This window comes from Myotis lucifugus, unplaced genomic scaffold (genome assembly GCF_000147115.1).
Source record: "Myotis lucifugus unplaced genomic scaffold, Myoluc2.0 scaffold_148, whole genome shotgun sequence".
Lineage (NCBI taxonomy): Eukaryota > Metazoa > Chordata > Mammalia > Chiroptera > Vespertilionidae > Myotis > Myotis lucifugus.
Window position 1 is genome coordinate 1,949,263 of NW_005871196.1, and position 13,382 is coordinate 1,962,644.

A 13,382-nucleotide genomic window follows, 5' to 3' on the forward strand; every position below is an offset into this window, starting at 1 on the left:
TCCCCACTTTCTCCCTTTTGCTGTCCTGTTTCTCTTACCCTACTCCAGCTTTAGATCTCCCCTATTCTTTTTATCCTCTGCAAAAATTTACCCCTGCTAAAATATCCTATGTCCAAATCCCCTGTTCTAAAACCCTAATACACTTTTCCCTCATCTTCCTCCACTATCAATTTTTTTCCTCTCTCTCCTCCTCCTTTCCTCTCTCAATGGTTTAACGGTGGTTCGCCTGATGGAGAGATATATATTTTTTTTTGGTTTTTTGTTTTTTTTGGAGTGTTTGGAAGGTTAGCCTGCTTATTCTTTTTATTTTCCGCCCCCCCCCTCTCCCCCCCCCCCCCCCGGTTATTTCTGCGCTTCTCTGTCCCCTTGCGTCGCTTGATATTATTGGTTGTTTGTAGTTTGTATTCATCTCCAGGAATCTGTTGCTGCAATTTGTTGGTATTAGTGGCGGACCTATAGGAGTTTTCTCCTCACATAAATAGTCTCTCCCCCTTTTACACTTCACTTTCTTTTCTCTCTTACTTTTTTTCTTCTTTCTTTTTTTTTTTCTCCTCCTCTTTTTCCCCTCCCTTTTCCAATCTCATCTTTGCACTCCTTTTTTTCTTTCTTTCTTTTTTCTCTTCTACCTTTTTCTCTTCTTTCCCCCTTATCTCCCAACTCTCTTAGCTCGGGTGGCCAACTTTATTTGGGGTTAGTAATATCGTAAATACAATAGTGTTCAGTGCCTGGTACGTTGTGCCTTGTTGTGTTGTATTTTGTGCCTCTAAATCAACGCAACAGATTCAAGCAACAGCGGCCTCCTGATCACCACACGCTCTGCCTGGGGAACAGTTGCTGCGTCTGAAGCCTCCCTCCACCAGCCAGAAGAGCCACCACAACTGTGAACAGCACCCATCAGAGGCCCTGCTATCAACAGAGGAGCCGCTGCTACCACAACCGCCCAAGGAGCAACCACAGACCGAGGAGCCACTGCCACCCAGGGAGCAGCCACTGCCACCCAGGGTCCAGCCACTGAACGATTCAACAACTAGTAATGTCAGTGAGATCAAACATGGGTAGACAAAGAAACCCCCAAAGGAAAGAAAAGGAGGACTCGCCAGAAAAGCAGCTAAGTGAGACAGAGATATGCAACATGACGGAAAAAGAATTCAGAATAAGGTTCCTAGAGTACATGCACCGGATGTTCAAGAAGCAAGAAGAAACAGATGAAAAACTCAACTACGTATGCAAGAAGCTAGAAGAAACAGGTGAAAAAATCAACAACTTAAGTAAGTCCCAAGAAGAAATGAAGAGCGACATAGCTGCAATAAAAAACACCATTGAAAGTATCAACAGTAGACTGGGAGAAGCGGAGGACCGAATCAGTGAATTAGAAGACAAGGAAGCAAAACACACTCAAACTGTACTGCAAATGGAGAAAAAAATTAAAAGGCAGGAGGAGAGCCTAAGGGAACTTTGGGACAACATGAAACGAAGCAACATACGAATAATAGGGGTGCCAGAACAACAGAAAAGATGAACATGGATTAGAAAACCTATTCGAAGAAATAATATCAGAAAACTTCCCTGAGGTGGGGAAGAAAAAAGTCACACAAGCCCAGAGAGTCCCAAACAAGGTGAACCCGAAAAGACCCACACCAAGACACATCATAATTACCATGGCAAATGTTCAGGATAAAGAGAGAATCTTACAGGCTGCAAGAGAGAGGCGGAAAGTAACATACAAGGGATCTCCCATTAGATTATCAAATGATTTCTCAACAGAAACACATCAGGCCAGAAAAGAATGGACGGAAATCTACAAAGTGATGCAAAGCAAAGGACTGAATCCAAGAATACTCTATCCAGCAAGACTATCATTCAAAATTGAAGGGGAAATAAGAAGCTTCACAGACAAAAAAGGGCTAAGGGAGTTTATCACCACCAAGCCAGCCATGCAAGAAATGCTAAAGGGACTGTTGTAAAAGAAGAAATATCAAGCTCAGAAAGAAAACAGCCACACACACACACAGAACTATGATTCCCAGAATTCCTGGTGCTCCCCACGCTCTTGGTTTTTGCTTCTGGTCTGCTGAAACAAAAATGACTGGGAACTTCAGCCACCCCCAGGCAGGGCTGACAGGCCCATACACTCCAGTGGCATCCCCAGGACCCAGGCCACTCAGTGCCTGAACATAGGGCCGGAGCTCCCAGGGGGCAGGCGTCCCACACTGGCCCCCCTGGCCACTTAGTGCATGCACACTGCCCACAGGCCTGCCAAAGTGATGCAGAGGGCATTCCTGCCCTGCCCCTGGCTGCTTGGCACCTCCGTGCATAGGCCCCGAGTGGCCGGGAGTCATTCCGGGACCCTGGCCGCTCTGGGTCTATGCATGGGCCTACAGGCTCAGAGCAGGCTGGGTCCCAAGGACACCCGTTCTTGGGACCCAGGCTGCTGGACACCAGCGCATGCACAAGCAGCCACCCTGCCCCCGGCTTCTCGGTGCCTGTGTATGCAAATTAACCTGCCATCTTTGTTGGGTTGATTTGAATACTCACTCCTGATTGGCTGGTGGGCGTCACAAAGGTACAGTCAATTTGCATTTTCTCTTTTATTAGTGTAGATGATTGGGTTACCAAAGAGATAAAAGAAGAAATAAAAAACATCCTGGAAATAAATGACAATGAAAACACAACAATCTAAAATCTATGGGACACAGTGAAAGCAGTCCTGTGAGGGAAGTTCATAGCATTACAGGCCTACCTCAAAAAACAAGAAAAATTGGTAATAAATTATCTAACTCTTTAACTTAAAGAATTAGAAAGAGAGCAACAAGAAAAGCCCAGAGTGAGTAGAGGAAGGAAATAATAAAGATCAGAGCTGAAATAAATGACTTAGAGACCAAAAAAAATAATACAAATTATTAATAAAACCAAGAGCTGGTACTTTGAAAGGATAAATAAGATTGATGAACCTCCAGCCAGGCTCACCTAGAAGCAAAGAGAGAAGACTCAAATAAACAAAATCAGAAATAAAAAAGGCAAAATAACAACAGATCCCACAGAAATACAAAGGATTATAAAAAAAATACTATGAACAATTCTGTTCCAATAAACTGGTCAACCTAGAAGAAATGGACATATTCCTAGAATACTATGACCTTCTAAAACTCAATCAGGAAGAATAAAAAAATCTGAATAGCCCAGTAACCATGGGGGAAATTGAAGCAGTCATCAAAAAGCTTCTAGCAAACAAAATCCCTGGGCCAGATGCCTTCACAGGGGAGTTTTACCAAACATTCAAAGAAGAACTAAAACCTATCCTCCTCAGACTATTCCAAAAAATCCAAGCGGAAGGAACACTTCCAAGCTCTTTCTATGAAGCCAGAATTACCCTAATCCCAAAACCAGATAAAGACACTACAAGAAAGAGAATTAGAGGCATTGTCACTGATGAACATAAATGCTAAAATCCTCAAAAAATTCTAGCAAATCAGATCCAACATTACATTAGTAATATCATACACCATGACCAAGTGGAATTTATTCTGGGAATACAAGGTTGGTATAATAGCCACAAATGAATAAACGTGATCATCACATAAACAAATTGAGAAACAAAAATCACATAATCATATCAATTGATGCAGAAAAAGCATTTGACAAAATCCAACACCCTTTCTTGATAAAATCTCTCAGCAAAGTGGGAATAGAGGGACCATACCTCAACATAATAAAAGCCTTATATAACAAACCTACAACCAACACCATACTCAACGGGCAAAAACTAAAACCATTTCCCCTAAGAACAGGAACAAGACAGGGATACCCACTTTCACCACTCCTGTTTGACATAGTACTGGAAGTACTAGCCATAGCAGTCATACAAGAAGAAGAAATAAAAGGCATCCAAATTGGAAAAGAAGAAGTAAAACTGTCATCATTCCCAGATGACATGATATTGTACATAGGAAACCCTAAAGACTCCATCAAAAAGCTACCAGACTTAATAAATGAATTTGGCAATGTAGCAGGATACAAAATTGACACCCAGAAATCTGTGGCCTTTTTTATACACCAATAATGAACTCACAGAAAGATAAACTAAAAAAAAAATAATCCAATTTATGATTGCAACAAAAAAACCATTAAGATACCTAGGAATAAACTTAATTGAGGAGGTAAAAGACCTGTACTCAAAAAACTACAGGACGCTGAAAAAAGAGACAGAGGAAGACATAAACAAATAGAAGAATATACTGTGTTCATGGACTGGTAGAATCAACATCATTAAAATGTCCATACTACCTAAAGCACTCTATAGATTAAATGCAATTCCCATTAAAATACCAATGGCATATTTCACAGACCTAGAAAAAACTCCCCAAAAATTCATATGGAATTTAAAACGACCCCAAATAGCTGCAGCAATCCTGAGAAAGAAGAACAAAGTTGGAGGGATCACAATACCAGATATCAAGCTATATTATAAAGCCACTGTTCTCAAAACTGCCTGGTACCGGTGCAAGAACAGACATATAGATCAATGGAACAGAACAGAGAACCCAGAAATCAACCCAAGCCATTATGCTCAATTAATATTTGACAAAGGAGGCAAGAGCATACAAGGGAGTCAAGACAGTCTTTTCAATAAATGGTGCTGGGAAAATTGGACAGATACATGCAAAAAAAAAATGAAACTAGACCACCAACTTACACCATACACAAAAATAAACTCAAATGGATAAAGGACTTAAACCAGGAAACCATAAGATAGGACACCATAAAAATCTTAGAAGAACCCATAGGCAGCAAAATAGCAGTCATATGTTGTAGCAATATTTTTACCGATACAGCTCCTATGGCAATGGAAACTAAGAAGAAAATAAACAAATGGCACTACATCAAAATAAAAAGCTTCTGCACAGCAAAAGAAACCATCAACAAAACAACAAAAAACAACTGCATGGGAGAATATATTTGCCAATGTTATATCTGATAAGGGTCTAATCTTTAAAACTTATAGGGAACTCATACATCTTAACAAAAGAAAGATACACAATCCAATCAAAAAATGGGCAAAGGACCTAAATAGACACTTTTTGAAAGTGGACATACAAAAGACCAAGAGACATGAAAACATGCTCAAAGTCACTAATCATCCAAGAGATGCAAATCAAAATGACAATGCGATACCATCTCACACCTGTCAGAATGGCTATCATCAACAAATCAACAAACAACAAGTGCTGGCAAGGATGTAGCGAAAAAGGAACCCTCGTGCACTGCTGGTGAGAATGCAGACTAGTGCAGCCACTATGGAAACAGTAAGGAGTTTCCTCAAAAAATTAAAAGTAGGACTCCCATTGGACCCAGTAATCCCACTTCTAGAAATATATCCCAAGAAATCAGCAACACCTATCAGAAAGGACATATGCACCCCTATGTTCATAGGAGCACAATTTACAATAGCTAAGATTTGGAAACAGCCTAAGTGCCCATCAGATGAATGGATTAAATAACTGTGGCACATCTACACAATGGAATACTAAGCTGCTGTAAAAAAGAAAGAACTCTTACCATTCACAACAGCATGGATGGACATGGAGAGCATTATGCTAAGTGAAATAAGCCAGTTGGAGGAAGATAAATATCACATGCTCTCACTCATATGTGGAATATGATGAACAACATAAACTGATGAACAAAAATAGATCCAGAGACAGAGAAGCATAGAACAAACCATCACACCTCAGAGGGAAGGCAGGGGAAGGTAGGGGTGGGGGGGTTACGGGGTCAACCAAAGGATTTGTATACATGCATAACCAATGGACACAGACACTAGAAAGGTGAGAGCATGTTCTGGGGGTGGAAGTGGCTGGGAGAGGTCAATGAGGGGGTGGGAAAAGGAGACATATGTAATACTTTAAAGAATTAAAAAACAAACAAACAAACAAACAAATAAATAAATAAACAACCAGGAGACATTTGAAAAAAAATTAATCACATTAAACAAAATAGTATCATGTTTTGAAAGGCTCCTAATGTAACACAGAATTGAAAGGAGAGATGAACAAATAAATCTCAGGTAAACCACACCAAGGTTGTCCCAGGATTCTCATAGTGGGAGTTAATGGTGCCTCACGAAGGCTGCTGGGAAGACTGAGAGAAACAGGTTAGGCAGACAAAAACACTGGTTATTATGACTCCATAGATGAGAAAACTCCAATTTAAAACCAGTGGGTTGGAGTCAAATCTGATTTCAGAGAGAAATTAAATAACATGAAACCGTTTCATTTCTAATAAGTAAAAATGTAAGTAAACTTCACTTAAATTTAATACTATCAATAATAAAAAATATATTAAAAAATAAAAGGAAACATCACCACTACACTATCCTCCAAAAGGAAAAAAAAAAAGAAAAAAGGTTAAAAGTAAACTTTAAAATTTTAATAGAAAATTAGTAATAAAGCCAAAAATTGGTTCTTTAAAAAAATAATCAAATGCCAAATTACTAAGTCTAAAAACAACAACAATTAGACCCATGCACTGAAGGGTCATAGGTTTGATTCCTGGTCAGTGTATGTGTCAAGAGGCCGATCTTCCTCTCTTACATCCATGTCTTCCTCTCTCTCTCTCTCTCTCTCTCTCTCTCGTCCTCTCTCTCTGAAAATAATGGGAACATGTCCTCAGGTAAAGATTAAAAAAAAAAAGATGCCAAAATACATTTGATCTCTTTCAATATTATTCTTGATTTTTAATAAAAATTTCAAAAATCGAATTTCTTAGCAACAAAGAATAGAAAACTTGCTTAACCAAAGAAAACTTGAGTAAAATTGGTGAGTAAAATTGACCAATACCATATTTAATGTGGAAACCTGGATATTAAAGTCAGACCAATACAAGTGAGCTTGCTATCATCACCATTTTTTAAAAATATATTTTTATTGATTTTTCAGAGAGAAAGGGAGAGGGAGATAGGAACATCCATGATGAGAGAGAACCGTTGATTGGCTGCCTCCTGCACACTCCATACTGGGGATCAAGCCCACAGCCAGGGCATGGAATTGAACTGTACTCTGGCAGGGAATTAAACTGTGACTTCCTGGTTCATAGTTTGATGTGAACCGGCCAGGCATCATCACCATTTTTTAACATTTTTCTGGAAGTCTTAGTCTATAGTATATCAACAAAAAGAAATATGAAGTATAAATATTGGAAAGGAGAGAGATACTGTAATTTGCCTCCAAGGTGACTAGAATAATATTCTTGGTGGGCCTGGGCTTTGGGAAGCTAAATTCTTTTATTCTGCCTTTTGCCGGCCCATTTCTCCCCTGAGATCAGGTGACCATGAGCACACTGCCTTCTATCTGCTTGAGGTAAGGGACAAAGGAAAAGGCAGATGTAGTGGGAAGAAAGATAGAGAATCTGGAAATAGTTCAAAAATATTACTGCCTACACATAAACACACACATACACAGAAAACAAATTGGAAGAAAATGATAACATAGCTTATTCCTCAGTGGCAAAATAACAACTTTTTTCTTTATGCTTTTCAACAATTTCCAAATTTTCTACAGTGCTCATTTATTACTCATATAGTAGACAAAAACATCATTTTTCCAAAGCAAAAGGCAAGTAAAGGGAGGAAAGGCTTTCAAATTGTAACGAAGATGTGAGTAGTGGGGATATAAGGAGCAGAATGAATGCATTGAAAAACCATGGCTTTGCAAACAGAAGACCTGGATTCATTTCTGGTTGTGTTACTTACAAGCATGTTAACTCCAGGCAAATCATTTAACTAACTTTCTGAGCCCTGACTTCTCTTGGGGGAAACTCCCAGTTCCCACTCCTCGGTTCCCCTGTGGAGTTGCCTTAAATGAGACTGGGGAGTTTATGGCTCAAGCAAGCATGCACCACAACTAGCCCGGCACAGTTCATGCTTCTTGTCTCATAGTATTTATTCATCTCTTATTTTAACTGTCAAAAATGTCCTAGTTTAATTAATGTGGTTACCCCACTCCTGGTGGCTTTGTCCGTGGGAAAATGACTATTTTAATGCCGTTTTAAATAAGTGTGGACGTTAGCAAACGCTGGCTGCCAGACTTGAGCAAGTTGGCTCCTGGGGTCTTAGGGAAGCCCACTATAGCTTTCACCTGAAACGGCATGGCACTGTCGCGTGCCAGGCATTGGATACAGAACTGTGCTTGCAGCTTTGACTGTGGATGTTAGCCAAGTCTGTTGGCCAGGAGTTTAAATCGTTGTAGTCAGCACACGATCTACAGGGCACGATGGTGTCTTGTGTCAGGCAGAGGCAAAGCTGGTCCAGATCAGAGGTTCCCATGGCATCGTCTTTGTGTTGCTTGGATCTCATTTGGAGCTGAGGGAGAGAACCATGGAGGACTTAAAAATCGAGTTGGATTCACATGGCTTGTTCACACATTCTAGAATTCACCCCAATTTGGCCCTGAATTTGTTAAATACTTAAGCACTGATCAAGATTTTAGATTTTAGGACCCAAATTGTGGCTTAACCCACCGATTTTCTCCTTTCTCCAAATAGTACTGGGCCTCTGGCATCATTAGATTCTGGGCTCTGAAAAGCTAACTGTGCTCAGACAGCTTCTCTGGTGGCTGGGCGTTTCTTGTAGTTCTCAATGTTGTGGAATATGGGGCTGATACGATAACACTCTTTCGTGTTCTATTAACTCTTTGAACTTTAAAAAAAAAATAGGGCTGCTGAGAGGCCGAGGAGGAGCCACACCCATTCCCGTGGACCGCAGCCCAGCCTGCAGCTGCTGACGTCCGGGACCTTCTGCTGGAGACTGAGCAGGACTGGAAATTGGGAAAGGAAATTTTGGACATGAATTTCTTTGCATATCAAAGACACAGGAAAACTAAAAATTGGAATTTGACTTTAATGTCTTTGGACTTGAACTCCACAAGTTAAGGAAATTTAACTTTGGACTTTAATTCTTTTGGACTGAAATGTCTTTGGATGTTTCTTCCAAGAGGATTATTTAATGTTTGGACTTCAGTATCTCTCTTGGAATTTCCTAATGGGAGTGAGTTTATATCCAAATGAGTTTATATCCCTGTTTGTTGCTGGCCTTACATAATTATCTTTATTTTGTTATTTAATCACATTGCAGAGCCCCTGAAAAGCGTTATATTAGAGAACGTGGCTGAACAGTTTTGGGGAGAGGAAAACAGAATAAGGAGTGAGTTTGAACTTAGTTGAGTTAGTGTACTCCTTGTACCCATTCAGAGTCTTCTGGGGGCCAATTCTAAACTGCCCACCTGTGGTCCCAGGAGAATTGTCTATTGGGGAGCTGGTCTCATTAAGTGGGAGTAGTGCTGCTAGGAGGAAAAGTTCCCTTAGGAAAAATAGCTGCTTCTGGGATGACCATAGTCTTGATGTCTGATCCAATGTGTTAGGAAAGCAAAAGCGCTGGAATGTATTCGGAGAAATCGCTTCCCCTCCTCTCCTTATGTTTCCAGGAGTCACATCGCTGGCTCACCTACCTCTTCCTCCACTCATCCTCACAAAGAGGAGGAAGGCACCTGATCACAACATGGCAGCCTTGGGGAGATGCTTCTGGTGGGGTGGCGCTTATCTATTGAAAGTCTGTAAGCATGCGAGATGCGTTCTCTCTCCTCTCATCCTGGATTCTTGGTACAGGAATCTGCAGTGAAGACTCACACTTGTCCTTGGAGGGGCTGCTCCAGGGTCTGTACTGATATCTATTGTATGTGCCTGTGGGGAGTGGGGTGGGAATGTTAACAAGCTCATTGTATATCTCAGCTTCAATTCCAAGGAACTCTTGTCAGCAATAAAACCAGTATTTTCCTCTTCGTTTGCCAGGCTCCTGCAGTTTCTGCACTTGGGTAATAACAGAGGTACTATTTGCTTATCCTATAGAGCCCCCAAGAAGCCTCATCACTAAAGGGTGAATAATAAGCATCCCTACCATACAAAGTCCTGGGGGCAGGTTAACTATATAATGGGTGTGAAAATATTTGGTAAATTGATCATCATTACGTAGCTTGACCAATGATCATTGGTTACTTTTATTATTTCTAAGATAACCATATTTTGCAAATCAGCAAATTTAGAAGCACCCTGCTTGCTTGTGTATTAGTAGAGTGAATAGCCACCACTTATGGACTACCTCTTCTGTGCTTGGCACTCAAGACAATTTCCCACTCTGAGCATTGCTTAATTGACATTACAACTTTCCTCAGAATGTTGGGAAAAATAAGACGTCCCTGGGAGAACACTGCAACATATGCCAAGGGGAAGCCCTGGAGGTCATTTCTTACAAATGCAAGAAAAGAGTAACATTGGTTATTGATGCTGCCTCATGCAAGAAGCATTGTGAAGGGGCTGCCCCACTCCATATTCTTCTTCAAGGTTAAAGGGGGCATAGGTTACCCACTTCCTCTCTTCTAAGTTGATATCTTTGTGTGTCAACTTCCCATTAGCTCTCCTGTTGACATCCGTCCAGCCCAGCTGCCCGGTGAACCCTATCCCCCAAGCAGAGATAATGAGACAGTGCTACTTATACAACCTGGTCTGATTAGAGTCTCACATCTTTGCACCTCAACAGCTGTGTGTTGTCACCAATGGAACATTTTAACTCATCTGCCAATTCCCCGATCGCCCGAATGAGTGGCTGAAAGAGTGGCTGCTGCCTCACCGTTTATTAGAACGGAATTTCGGTTCTGATGAACCCTAATGCTGCAAATTAGCTCTGAGGAAACTGCAGCTGTAGGTCTGGGTCTCTGGCTGATAGGAACAAGTAGAATTTATTCAGGTGGGTTTTTTATTCTGTAGCCAGTTCAGCTCACAAATTACTTCAGAGCTATTTTTAAAAATGTAATAGGACCAATACTTAGGAGAGCCAGGTGCAGTGTGAGAAGGATCAGAAAGCATCTATTATGGGCTCGACATTTGCTCTCCCACAAAAGCCTCAAATGATATTGAAACATCTCTTCCTGTCCTTCCTTGTGGCTGAGCCACGTCGCTGGAATCCTCTGGGTGCTGGCGAGACCTCCGTGAGCGGAGAAGCTGTTTTGACCTGCGGAGCATGTTGGAATTGGCCTTTTGATATGGGCAAAGTCAGGGGCATCACTGGCTTTTCAGACCGTGAGTTACATTGAGGTCACCCCCAACACTACAGGTGTGCAATCTATTCTTTCAAAACTTTGGCCCTTGAACATTCTTTTTGAGATCAGCAAAGAAAGAGGCGTTGCATCCTTGGTAGTGTGTTCAAATGCCTCACACCCATTTCAGATGGAAAAAACTGAAAATTTTTTTTCAAAGGCATTCTAGAACTTTCCTTCGTGTTCTGACATCATGGAACGTAAACCCTCTTTTCATCACCACTCCCCTCTGACTCGGTTACACATGACTTTTGGAAGTTGTAATGAATTCCACTCCTTTGGCCTTTTCTTTTTCAGAGTGAAATGATCAATAGATCAACCAGAATACACTACGTTCCCAGCTGGGAGCTGGGGGTGGGGGTGGCCTCCAGCCACTAAGTGAAGTTATAAGATACAGTTCCTGGCCTCTTCAGAACTTACCATCGAGTGAACAAATTCTTTCATTTTTCCCTGTCAGGGAACATTTTCTTGTTTCCCTCCCAAGCTTTTGTTCGCTTTGGCTGTGTCCTTCCCAAACCTTTCCAAGTTCTCCCAATTCTTTCTTCATTTCCAAGGCCCAGCTTGAATCTCATACAGGAAAACAATAATCTGATTTTAAAAGATTTTTTTGGTTCAAAAATATATAACATCTTGCTTATATTATTTTAAAATTCAAATGGGAAATCAGGGGAATTAGAGGCAGGGCTGGATTCTGGCTCTGCCCCTGCCTGGCTGTGGGACTGCTGGCAAGCTCCCTCACTTTTCTCAGCCTCAGTTAAGGCACTTCTAACATGTGGGTAGCGAAAGTCAATTACAGGCTTGGTGGGAGCGTTAGAGAATAGGTAGAGAAAGCGCCTTGCACTGATTTCTTAAAGCAAAAATTAAAAATATCTGAATCCTGTTGCTTTTTATGAATTAAAACAGGCCCATGGGTCTCAAAACCAGCAACAGTGCTCAGAGCACCTCCTCTGTAGTACCCGTCCTCAGACAGAGCTGGGCTTGCCCTGCAGGGTCCCGTGGTCACAACTCACAACTCTCTCACCTCACAAGTCATCTTGGAACTGCATGTCCATAAATCTCACTCTTCTTTGGGTAGGAGGCCTGGTGGGCAACGTGGGAGCATCTCATCACCTGTGCCTCCCAGTTTATAAAGCACCTTCCCATGTACTATCATATATCAGGTAATCCTTTCAGCAATCCCATGAGCTAGCTTCATGGGCCCATTTTGCAGATGATAAAATGTACTCAGAAAAACCAAGTCATTTTTCCATGGTCAAAATGCTCATGTACAAAGTAATTTGAACATGAATTCCAACCTTTGACAGTAAAATTCATGTTTCTATGGCTTTTCTGCCCCGGGGTTTTCTGTTTCCTGCTTTTAGGCTGCCCCTTTCACACACACTCTCACCCTCCTCTGGGACCTGGAAGTGAGACCACCCCCAGGTAGACTGAAAGCTCAAATAGTCTCCAGGTTGTAAATTCCGGGAGTGCTGTTCAAGTGGCAGCTCTCTCAGATAGAGGAATGCATGCCTGACCATGAGCCAGGCTGTCCCTGGGAGCTTGCTCAGCCTCCCTTGTTGACTTACTCTGGGCACCAGAATCTTGCCTGAAATAGTTGTGCTGTATCTACAAAAACATCTGGATTAGTTTTAAATTCCAGACACCATGTGGACAAGAAAGGTGGAGCTGAAAATGGCCAAAGCCACACAGTTGAGCAAACTCATAGTCAATGAATGGCTGTAAATATCCGTGGTGGCTTTTGGTATTGTCCTGCTAAGTTTTACTTCCTTGTCAACCAAAATACTTAGCAATAAGGGGGATCTCTGTGCTGTTTCCGACCAGATTTCTTTTCCAGAATTCTGCTGTTCCCTTTTCCTGGGACAGACCAGGCTTTTCCTCAGCCTCTGCCCACATGCTTACTTAGGGCACAATCTGAGCAGAAGCTTGGCCCACCCCGCCTTGCTGGGCAAATGCTTGTTGCTTCCTCCTCTCGGTGCGAGGGAAGCAGCTCTTTCTGATGTTTGACCCGGTGGTCTTACCTCTCAGTTAATTCTGGAAGCTCGGTGTTCTCTGACCAGCTGTGCTAGTGCTATAGTGAGGGGATGGGTGCTCTGTATTCCACCCCTTTGGGACACAGATGGGCTCCAAGATTGATTCTCTAGTGGACAGAACAAGGCAGCAGGATACTTTATAAACATTCTTTCTGATTACAGCCGACTGAACTTTTACAGTTTTTCTATTTTATCTCCAGGCATGGATGAG